Raw genomic sequence first — 12,182 nt, forward strand, 5'->3', positions numbered from 1 at the left:
ATATTTTTATTTTCAATATTTTGTTGCGAATCCTTTGGAGGCAATCACTGCCTTAAGTCTGGAACCCATGGACATCACCAAACGCTGGGTTTCCTCCTTCTTAATGCTTTGCCAGGCCTTTACAGCTGCAGCCTTCAGGTCTTGCTTGTTTGTGGGTCTTTCCGTCTTAAGTCTGGATTTGAGCAAGTGAAATGCATGCTCAATTGGGTTAAGATCTGGTGATTGACTTGGCCATTGCAGAAGGTTCCACTTTTTTGCACTCATGAACTCCTGGGTAGCTTTGGCTGTATGCTTGGGGTCATTGTCCATCTGTACTATGAAGCGCCGTCCGATAAACTTTGCGGCATTTGGCTGAATCTGGGCTGAAAGTATATCCCGGTACACTTCAGAATTCATCCGGCTACTCTTGTCTGCTGTTATGTCATCAATAAACACAAGTGACCCAGTGCCATTGAAAGCCATGCGTGCCCATGCCATCACGTTGCCTCCACCATGTTTTACAGAGGATGTGGTGTGCCTTGGATCATGTGCCATTCCCTTTCTTCTCCAAACTTTTTCTTCCCATCATTCTGGTACAGGTTGATCTTTGTCTCATCTGTCCATAGAATACTTTTCCAGAACTGAGCTGGCTTCATGAGGTGTTTTTCAGCAAATTTAACTCTGGCCTGTCTATTTTTGGAATTGATGAATGGTTTGCATCTAGATGTGAACCCTTTGTATTTACTTTCATGGAGTCTTCTCTTTACTGTTGACTTAGAGACAGATACACCTACTTCACTGAGAGTGTTCTGGACTTCAGTTGATGTTGTGAACGGTTTCTTCTTCACCAAAGAAAGTATGCGGCGATCATCCACCACTGTTGTCATCCGTGGACGCCCAGGCCTTTTTGAGTTCCCAAGCTCACCAGTCAATTCCTTTTTTCTCAGAATGTACCCGACTGTTGATTTTGCTACTCCAAGCATGTCTATCTCTCTGATGGATTTTTTCTTTTTTTTCAGCCTCAGGATGTTCTGCTTCACCTCAATTGAGAGTTCCTTAGACCGCATGTTGTCTGGTCACAGCAACAGCTTGCAAATGCAAAACCACACACCTGTAATCAACCCCAGACCTTTTAACTACTTCATTGATTACAGGTTAACGAGGGAGACGCCTTCAGAGTTAATTGCAGCCCTTAGAGTCCCTTGTCCAATTACTTTTGGTCCCTTGAAAAAGAGGAGGCTATGCATTATAGAGCTATGATTCCTAAACCCTTTCTCTAATTTGGATGTGAAAACTCTCATATTGCAGCTGGGAGTGTGCACTTTCAGCCCATATTATATATATATAATTGTATTTCTGAACATGTTTTTGTAAACAGCTAAAATAACAAAACTTGTGTCACTGTCCAAATATTCCTGGACCTAACTGTATGCAGTGAGAAAACAGACTGCAGCATTGTCATTCAAGAGGCTTACAAGTCGCAGCAAATTTGACTCTGTTAAAAAGGTTATTGTTTTACTAAGACACAGAACCGTGGAACATACAGTAGATATCAAGGCGATGGAACACAAACATTATGGCAGAGTACTGATGGTGTTTACAGCGCGACAACCCAGATCAAAACTATTCCAGAGCCATATATTTAAAATATATCCACACCTCCACCATATAAAAATAATGGGCCTATACAAGGATATAATTATCTCACTTGGATACAGAATTTACCCAAAAGTGTGAATTAGGATAAAAAATTTTATAAAAGGAAAAATAACATATTTTGACCAAAAAGTCTTTTAATCCTTATTTAATGTTACCCTCTTTTTATGAATTTTCTATATAAAGATCACTCAGTGGATATATTACATATTGTTCTCTCTAGATTTTTTTTTATATATGAACCTATATTTAATCCACTTGAGACTATATGTTTTCCTTTCCTTTTTATACACACTAAAGGGGGCTTTACACGCAGCGACATCGCAAGCACCCGCCCCCATCGGTTGTGCGTCTTGGGTAAATCGCTGCCCGTGGCGCACAATATCGCTAGGCCCCGTCACACGCACTTACCTGCCTAACGACGTCGCTGAAGCCAGCAAACCACCTCCTTTCTTAGTCACAGCGACGTCACACGGCAGGCGGCCAATAGAAGCGGAGGGGCGGAGAGCAGCCGACAGAAAGTGACGCCCACCTCGTTGCCGGAGGACGCAGGTAAGGTGTTGTTCGTCGTTCCTGGGGTGTCACACGTAGTGATTTGTGCTGCCTCAGGAACGACGAACAACCTGCGTCCAGCACCATCAACGATATTTGGGATTAGAACGACGTGTCAACGATCAATGATAAGGTGAGTATATTTGATCGTTAGCGGTCATTCGTACGTTTCACACGCAACAACGTCGCTGTCGATGTCGTTGCGTGTAACGGGGCCTTAAAAGTAATATTAGAGGCTCCCAAAGAAGAACAAATATTCTAATTATTCAGGACCCCTAACCACTAATAAGTCACTAAAATTTATAGTAAGGCACACTGTTCCTCTTATTATCTGGTAGTTGTGCTTCTAAGATCATTAAACTAGACCAGGGGTCGGGAATCTTTTAGGCTGAGAGAGCCATAAACGCCAGATATTTTAAAATGTAATTCCGTGAGAGCCATACTCACCAGGGGGGTCAGCAGAAGGTCCCAAGAGTAGTGATGGGCGAACCCCGCAATGTTCGGAAGATAAAAAATATAGTTAATAATAAATATTGTCATTATACCTACAGATCCCGAGACGTGTCCTGCAGACTCTGTCTCCCAGCCGCTTCTGCTTCCGGGTCCCATCATTGCTGTGCCCTCAGGTAACCACCACCGACTACAGGACCTGCCATGACTTCATAGCCATGTGACCAGTTTGGTGTGAATGTTGTATTACCTCGTGGGTTACATTCTGGTCTCATGGCTATGACGTCATGGAAGGTCCTGTAGTCAGTGGTGGTTACCTGGGGGCACAGCTGACTGGCATCAGCTATGCACTCAGGTGAAGTCTCTGACTGAACCATGGACGCAGTTAAACCCTGACATCACCGCGAACACGGCTGAAAACAGCCGAAGACTGCCGAGTGACGAGCAGTGGAGTGAAAACCCCAGGAAGTTAATGATCGGAACTGGAAGCAGAAGGGGCTGGGAGACAGAGTCTGCAGGACGCGTCGCAGGACCTGTAAGTATAATCATAATGTCTTTTTAATAATGTGCTTGTTTTTACAGCCTCTGGACCCGAACTGTAACACGAGCTTCCCAGGAAAGCTTGTGTTCGAGAAGGTGTGTACGAACACTGTGTTCGGTATGGACCCAGAACTTTACAGTTCGGGTTCGCCCATCGCTATCCAGGAGGCATTGTAGGCGATGCTGTGGGTATGGAGGAGGGGGTGTCGCAGCTCAATGGGTTGGTGATACTGCTGTGGGCTCGTGGGGTGTCACGGCGGCGGGGGTGATTGTTCTGCCGGCGGGCTGCTTTCAATCTCCTGCAGTTGATGAGATCGACTTCAAAAATATGGCCGCAGCGCGTGAATGATGTGATGGACTTCAAGAAAATGGCTGCGGAGTCCTATCTGTGTACACGCCGACTCTGCGGCCATTTTCTTGAAGTCGATCTCTTCAACTGCAAGAGATTCAATGCAATCTGCATTCTGCGACCGCGACACCCCACGAGCCCGCAGTATCGCCAGCCCAGCGCCACCACTGCCTGGTAAGCGATTTGTAAGACTCACCTCCATTTTTCCCCCAGTTTTGGGGGCGGGGGGGGGGGGGGTTAGTGCTTACAAACCGGAAAATACGTTCTGTTTTTTTCTGCGAGCCAGATGCAGCCATCGAGAGAGCCATATCTTGCTTGCGAGCCATAGGTTCATGACCCCTGAGCTAGACCCTGTCATTGGTCAGGTCACCAGCCCCTAATAAGCACAAACTGCCATTCAGCCACATGAAACATAATGGAGACTATTCAGGTTCAGCTTTGCCCTATGTTGCTTTTTATACTTTTCCTCGATGTGTGCTGGGACCAATAAAGTTTTTGCTTCAATATAGAAGGAGTTTCGGGGTCTTGGATCTTTCATGATTGTTACAAGTTTGCAGGTTATGGAGCAAACAGTGGAGTGATGAATGGAACAAAGCAAGATTATTACCTTGGTTCTATGAGGTAGGACGTCAGTAAGGATGAAGGGATGAATGAGGGTTACAAGATGGAGGATGTAGGATAAAGATAACAGGAGAATCCTCTCGTCAGTCCTAATGCACGTGCAGCCAAGATGGCACTGACCAGAAAGAAAGGATGTGAGGAAAAGACAGGAGGAGTTACAGAGCGCGGCATTATGGGAAAATTACAATATAATACATGAAAAACCTATTATAACAAAGGCCAGTAGGTGGCAGCAAAGTACAACAAAAACTGAACACTATACTATATAGAATGAATGGATGAAACATAGCAGATTAAATATATGTCCTTGAGGATGGCCGGACGGCACAGTCTTCTTCAAGAAATAATGTCGGCTAGATATCTTCCAAGGAGGCTGAGCACATGCCATAATTTCCCAAAAGGCAGTGTAATCCAGTAATTAGTACAGCTATACTGCACCGCCAGCAATCTGCCCAGGTGGGAATGGAGTGGTCTAAGCCACACGATGAAAATCGCTGCGAGTGGAGTGCGATAAAGCATCGCATTCCACTCGGACCAATTCTAGCCTGTGTGACAGCACACATGAGCGATTATTTTCTCAGCCCTAATTGGACCGAGAAAACAGTCGCAGCATGATGCGGGTGTAATGCGATCCTGATTTTTCTTGCACCCATTCAAGTCTATGGGGCAAGAGAAACATCGCACTGCACTCGCAGTACACCGGTGTAATGCGAGTGCAGGGTGAGAATGGCAATAGCCGGCAAAGGAGGAGAGAGGGAGATAAATCCCTCCCGCCCCTCCACAGCACTGGCCCGCCCCTCCACAGCGCTGGCCCGCCCCTCCGCAAAACCGGCCCATTCCCCACAGCTGTGGTCCGATTGCATTGATCGGACCTCAGTCACAGTGACACTCGCATGACACTCGGCTCCCACTGTACTGCCAGTGTGAGCCGAGTGTCATGCGAGGATCGCAGTAGTGCCCCGTGTGGCCCCGGCCTATGCGGATAACTGGAAGGGTATTGTTGTTTCCTAACCAGACTATCAAATCTGAAAAAAAAAATACAATGAAAAGGAGGAAGAGTAGAAGTAGGACAAGCAGTAGGCGATGATGATACTGTTGTTGATGATAATGACCATTTTGCAGTAAAGGATGACGAGGGTGGAGGATGACAGTGCCGCTCACATTGCTTTTCCCATGTCAGATGGTGATGACACCTCATGTAGTGATAGAGGTAGTATAGTGTCTGCTTAGTACAAGCAGGAACGTCCTCAGCTTATTTTGTGTCTGCTGCAAACTCTACAATAAATTTACCTTGGAAAAGTCGAAAATAATTCTCACTGCGTAGATGGCCGCACAGTCACCACCACCAGGTCCACAAGCCGAGCGTTCAGTGGAAGCGGATCTGCTCCTGGAAGGTTTTGCTCTTTTTGTCACACGTCAGTGTTGTGGACGGGCGCGGGGCGCTGCTCTCTCTCTCTCTCTGCGGGGGCTCGGGTCCGGCGCTGCTTGCTGATGCTCGAGCTACGGGCAGGATCTGGGATACTCGAGCGGCGCTCCTCGCCCGCACAAGTGAAAAGGGGAATTGTTTTTGGGATTGTGTCTGTGACGCCACCCACAGTGTGTGGTGAAGGTGGGCACCACCGCTGCTGATGACGGGGATCCCGGGAGCGGTGTTAGGGAGCAGCTGAGGTGTTGTTGTCCCCCTTCGTGGGTAGGGGTTGGTTGTCCCAGGGCCCCGGTGTGGAGATGGGGATGCAGGGTAGGTGAGGTGCAGGGTCGCGGGGGCAGCGCGCTGGGGTGCCGGACGGCACGGGTGTACTCACTCAGCAGAAAGTATGACACAGTCTCCGGTAAAACAAACGGCTGGATGGACGGGTCCCACAGCCAGCTGCTGCTACTTCTCCCAGTCAGTTGGTGGCGGCTGCCTTTCCCTGCACCTTGTAGTGTTCGGCTATGATGGCTTCCCACCGGTAGCCCGCACCCCAGCGTGTATGTGCTGTAGGAGCCCGTTTGCCCGCAGGCTGTGGCCCTGGGAATTCTAGCTGTGATGCGGTAGCTCTATTTCCCTTTCCTTGTGTTTGGACTGTCGCCTTCTTACGGGTCTTGGTCGTTAGAGAACCCCTGGGGTCCCGGTCACTAACGGATTTGACCTTTTCAGCGGCTCCAAGCCTGGTCGGGGTCCGCAACCCTGCTGGTTGGTGCTGGCTGCACTTCGATGCACGGTTCGGTACCGGCGGGCCACCGCCCCACCCCGGTCCTACGGAGCAACGTTGATTCGCCTCTCCTGCAGACAGCCACCACCGTCTGCCAACCTTGCTGGACGTGCCCGGGCTCCAACCCGGACACCTGCAGTAGCTCTGCACACTTTGCTGCTCTGCACTAGACTCTGCTCTGCCCGAGCTCCACTCCCAACTGAAACTGACTACAGTTTCCCGCCTCCAGGACTGTGAACTCCTCAGTGGGTGGGGCCAACCGCCTGGCTCCACCCCACCTGGTGTGGACATCAGCCCCTGGAGGAAGGCAACAAGGGTTTTGTGTTTGACTAATGGACCTGACTGGGGGTGTGGGGTGTGTTGGTGTCTTACCTGTGACGACCTGGCTAGTCCAGGGCGCCACATCAGCTCTATTCTGTGTCACCGCTGCCACCGTCCTCCACCTCTGATGTCCTTCCCTCCTTGTCATTACGATCTTTCTAGATCGTGTCCATCACACAATCATCATGATCTAAAAGTTCACAAGTGTCATTGGCCCCTGATAATTCTCACCTCAGGAATTCTGGAGAATTGAAAAAAGTGAGCACAATTTCCTCTCTAATAAATTCACCTATTTCTATTATCTGTCCGATTATCCTCTATCACAAGAATTGGAATTAGTCGACATAATTTCCTATCGACTCTCTTGTCTCCATTGCGGGTGCTTTTCTTTTTTTTTGCAACAGTTGATGCAAATATTCAAAAAACATTTTCAGATTCCATTTTTTTTCACAAATGTGTAATTGTCAGCATGGTGGCTGAATACTTAGCACTGTGTAGTAGCTCAGTGGTTAGCACTGTATGGTGGCTCAGTGGTTGACACTGTATGGTGGCTCAGTAGTTAGCACTGTATGGTGGCTCAGTGGTTAGCTCTGTACGGTGGCTCAGAGGTTAGCATTGTATGGTGGCTCAGTGGTTATCACTGTACGGTTGCTCAGTGGTTATCACTGTACGGTTGTTCAGTGGTTAGCACTTTACGGTTGCTAAGTGCTAAACACTGTATGGTGGTTCAGTGGTTAGCACTGTATGGTGGTTCAGTGGTTAGCACTGTATGGTGTATCAGTGGTTAGCACTGTACGGTGGCTTAGTGGTTAACACTATACACTGGCTCAGTGGTTAGTCCTGTGCGGGGGCATCAGTGGTTACCCCTGTATGGTGGCTCAGTGGTTAGCACTGTTGCTTTGAAGCATTAGGATCCTGGGTTCAAATTTCACAAAGGACAACATCTGCAAGAAGTTTGTATGTTCTGGTGCTTCTGTTGGTTTCCTCCCACACTCCAAAGACTGATAGGGAATGTAGATTGTGAGCCCTAATGGCGACAGTGTTGCTGATGTATGAACCTCTAAATTTTAAAGTGCTGCGGAATTGGCGCTATATAAACTATCATTATTATTATTATTAGATAGATAATAGATAGGCACAATGGCTCAGTGGTTAGCCATGCAGTATTGTGGTGGCTCAGTGGTTAGCACTGGAGTCTTGTGGTGGCTCAGTGGTTAGCACTGCAGTCTTGTGGTGGCTCAGTGGTTAGCCCTGTAGTCTTGTGGTGGCTCAGTGGTTAGCCCTGTAGTCTTGTGGTGGCTCAGTGGTTAGCCCTGCAGTCTTGTGGTGGCTCAGTGGTTAGCCCTGCAGTCTTGTGGTGGCTCAGTGGTTAGCACTGGAGTCTTGTGGTGGCTCAGTGGTTAGCACTGCAGTCTTGTGGTGGCTCAGTGGTTAGCACTGGAGTCTTGTGGTGGCTCAGTGGTTAGCACTGCAGTCTTGCAGCGCTGGGGTCCTGGGTTCAAATCCCTCCAAGGACACCATCTGCAAGGAGTTTGTATGTTCTCCCTGTATTTGTGTTGGTTTCCTCACACACTCCAAAGACTGATAGGGAATGTAGATTGTGAGCCCCAATGGGGACAGTGATGAGGTCTGTAAAACTGCAGAATCAATGTCGCTATGTGAGAGTAAAATAAATGCATTTTAAAATGTGAATAACAAATCCAAAAAGTGGTAGATTGCGGATATTTATTTACATCCCCTGAATATAAAAAAATAATAAATCTGAACCCCCCAAAATAGCCTCATTAAAAAAAATCACTCCCTCGTGACCAAAGGAAAGTGATAATGAAGAATAACAAAATACATCAGAAGAGACATCAGAGAAGACGGCAGCAGACGAGTGCCATGACAACCAGCTCACGCTGAGCCTCCTGGTCATGTGACCCTGACTCCTCCCACACATGTGACTGATCACATGATGGTGACGTCACCGCAGGTCCTGTGAGCACAGAGCCGCCGTATATCCGGTGTGTGGAGGTGAGTCTGTGCATATGTCGCTTATCTTAAGTGCATTGTTCCCTATTTCTCCCTAATTTATCGCTATTCCTTTTGTGCCAATTTTTTTTTTCTTCTAGAACTTTTTTTTTATCTTTAACGTTTATAATTTTAAGTAAAAACTACTTTTTTCAATGAAAACAAACATTTAAGGGGCTTATTTACATGTTATTTACATTTCTGTGAAGCCGCACTGGCCTGTGCAGTCTGTATTAAAGCTAAGTTCACACAGGGCAGCTTTTGCTGCGTTTTTGGTGCGTTTTTGTGGTCACAAAGATGCCCCTGCATGAATTTCCTTCTCCCAGCAAAGTCTATGAGATTTCTATGTTGCTGTCTACACAGTGCATGTTTTGGCTGCATTTTTCAAGATGCAGCATGTCAATTCGTTATAAAACTATGTGCCCCCGTGTGTGCGCTCTGCACCGCAGCGTAACGTCACTGCATGTGCACTTCAGAGCGCAGATGAAAAGCTCCATTCTGAAACTTCGGTGACTGCAGAATTCGTGCGCTCTGGATGCTGCCTCTCCCTATAGACAGAATGGAGACCGCATGCAAAGCGCACGGAAGAAGTGACATGTTGCCTTTTAGAACGCAGCGATTTGGCAGCATGCAAATCGCTGCATTCTAAAACGCAACGTGGGCATGGATTAGGCACAATCTACATTGTGCTGGGGACGCAGGACGCATGCAGTTACGCTGCGGTCTTGTGGTGGCTCAGTGGTTAGCGTGGTTAGTGGTTATACACAGTGTAACTGCATGCAAATACGCAACATGTGCACAGAGCCTTACCGCGTTTTTGAGCCCTTCCAGTCAATACATTTGACTTAAAAAACGTATTGGGCAAAACGCGGTAAAAACGCATTGCGTTTTTTTGCCGAGGTGCGTTTTTGATGCACTGATAAAAAAGATGCCGCGTGTGAACATAGCCTTAATATACTTACCGATCGCCACCGTCAGCGCCGATCCGTCTCTCTGCAGGAGAATATGACTGATGACCAGGACCACACAGCGCCGCTTTCTCAACAACCAGGGGCAGACATAGAAATCATGGGGCCCGATAGCCAAAATCATAATACGGTTCATTCGCAGTGCTTACGCGCAGTCATAAATGGATAGACCTCCCAACTATTAAACAGAAGTGGGACATGCATCATGGCACGAATATAGTCATTTTGCCCCTATTGAGGCCCCTTAGTGTTCTCACCTACTACAGTACTCCTTTCATGACCTCCATAGACTGTGACCCCCCCAAAAATGCCCCTCACATACAGTGGGATGACCTCACACTGCCAACAGGTCGACATGAGTTCTTCACCTTTTTGAATATTTGCCATTTTTCTTGAGTGACTTCAGCATCGCATTTAGTGACCGTCTGTATCGCCATCAATGTATTCACACCAGTTTTCTGGAGTAGCCGGGCTGCCTTCCTTCATAATCAGAAGCTGCACTAAATTCTTCAGTAGACCTGCTGAATATCCAGCTCAAAGGGGTTGTCCTGTGCTGCAATTTCTATCCATGTGATAGGTCATCGATAGCAGATCGATGGGGGTGTGATACCGGAAACCAAACTGTCACAGGTGACACAGTCATGTGGTTTCTGGCAATAGAAGATCACAATGTTTGGCTGCGCAGAATGTACCCTGACTTTCCATTGTTCCTGATGTTAGTATTTATTGTTGGATAGCTTTCCTGATGGGTTTGCATCTCTTCCCTTTTAAGACCAACGGAGCCCTCCTTCCACCCAACTGCAGATCATCCATATTCTTCATCTGTTTAAATACTCCCTTCTTCCTTGGACTGGTGCTGATGATATTATTCAGTTAATTCTAGCTCTGGATGCAAGCAGGTGGCTTGTACTAATCTGAGGTGTTGTTGCTTTTACTTTGCTGAACTTCTGCCTGTGTCATCTGTGGATAAGTAGTTCATGCTTTTCCCCCTGTGTGTCCTCCTTGTGTTTTCTTTAGCGTCTAGTAGGGTTGACAAAGAGCTCATCCCGTCCGTTCCCTATTTAGGGCCCAGCAATAGGGATTCCTAGGGTCAGGTATCCTGCTCGTCACAGAGGTGTGGAACCTATCTAGGATGGTGAGGGATCCCAGGGACCAGCGATAGGTTTGGTCAGGGGTTACCATCTCCCTCTTCCCTACAGTGCTGGCTAAAAGTATTGGCACCCCTGCAATTCTGTCAGATAATACTCAGTTTCTTCCTGAAAATGATTGCAATCACAAACTCTTTGGTATTATTATCTTCATTTAATTTGTCTTCAATGGAAAAAAAAATTGTCATAAAGTCAAATTGGATATAATTCCACACCAAACATAAAAAAGGGGGTGGACAAAAGTATTGGCACTGTTTGAATAATCATGCGATGCTTCTGTAATTTGTGTAATAACAGCCCCTGTAACTTACCTGTGGCACCTAACAGGTGTTGGCAATGATAAATCACACTTGCAGCAGTTGACATGGATTAAAGTTGACGCAACCTCTGTCCCGTGTCCTTGTGTGCACCACATTGAGCATGGAGAAAAGAAAGAAGACCAAAGAATTGTCTGAGGACTTGAGAATCCAAATTGTGAGGAAGCATGAGCAATCTCAAGGCTACAAGTCCATCTCTAAAGACCGGAAAGTTCCTGTGTCTACGGTGCGCAGTGTCATCCAAAAGTGTAAAGCCCATGGCACTGTGGCTAACCTCCCTAGATGTGGAAGGAAAAGAAAAATTGACGAGAGATTTCAACGCAAGATTGTGCGGATGGTGGATAAAGAACCTCGACTAACATCCAAACAAGTTCAAGCTGCCCTGCAGTCCGAGGGTACAACAGTGTCAACCCGTACTATCCGTCGGCGTCTGAATGAAAAGGGACTGTATGGTAGGATACCCAGGAAGACCCCACTTCTTACCCCGAGACATGAAAAAGCCAGGCTGGAGTTTTCCAAAACTTACATGAGAAAGCCTAAAACGTTTTGGAAGAATGTTCTCTGGTCAGATGAGACAAGAGTAGAGCTTTTTGGGAAAAGCCATCAATATAGAGTTTACAGGAAAAAAAAAAAAAAGAATTCAAAGAAAAGAACACGGTCCCTACAGTCAAACATGGCGGAGGTTCCCTGATGTTTTGGGGTTGCTTTGCTGCCTCTGGCACTGGACTGCTTGACCGTGTGCATGGCATTATGAAGTCTGAAGACTACCAACAAATTTTGCAGCATAATGTAGGGCCCAGTGTGAGAAAGCTGGGTCTCTCTCAGAGGTCATGGGTCTTCCAGCAGGACAATGACCCAAAACACACTTCAAAAAGCACTAGAAAATGGTTTGAGAGAAAGCACTGGAGACTACTAAAGTGGCCAGCAATGAGTCCAGACCTGAACCCCATAGAAGACCTGTGGAGAGATCTCACAATGGCAGTTTAGAGAAGGCCCCCTTCAAATCTCAGGGACCTGGAGCAGTTTGCCAAAGAAGAATGGTCTAAAATTCCTGCAGAGCATTGTAAGAAACTCAA

The 12,182-nt window shown here is 47.1% G+C and overlaps 1 protein-coding gene across 1 annotated transcript in view; it reads left to right on the forward strand.

The window, feature by feature from the left end:
• The window catches only part of LOC142312574 (uncharacterized), a 103,260-nt gene that overhangs the window by 62,529 nt on the left and 28,549 nt on the right, over positions 1-12,182 (forward strand). The gene's annotated exons all lie outside the window — the stretch shown is intronic.

The sequence above is a fragment of the Anomaloglossus baeobatrachus genome, chromosome 5 (genome assembly GCF_048569485.1).
Source record: "Anomaloglossus baeobatrachus isolate aAnoBae1 chromosome 5, aAnoBae1.hap1, whole genome shotgun sequence".
Classification (NCBI taxonomy): domain Eukaryota; kingdom Metazoa; phylum Chordata; class Amphibia; order Anura; family Aromobatidae; genus Anomaloglossus; species Anomaloglossus baeobatrachus.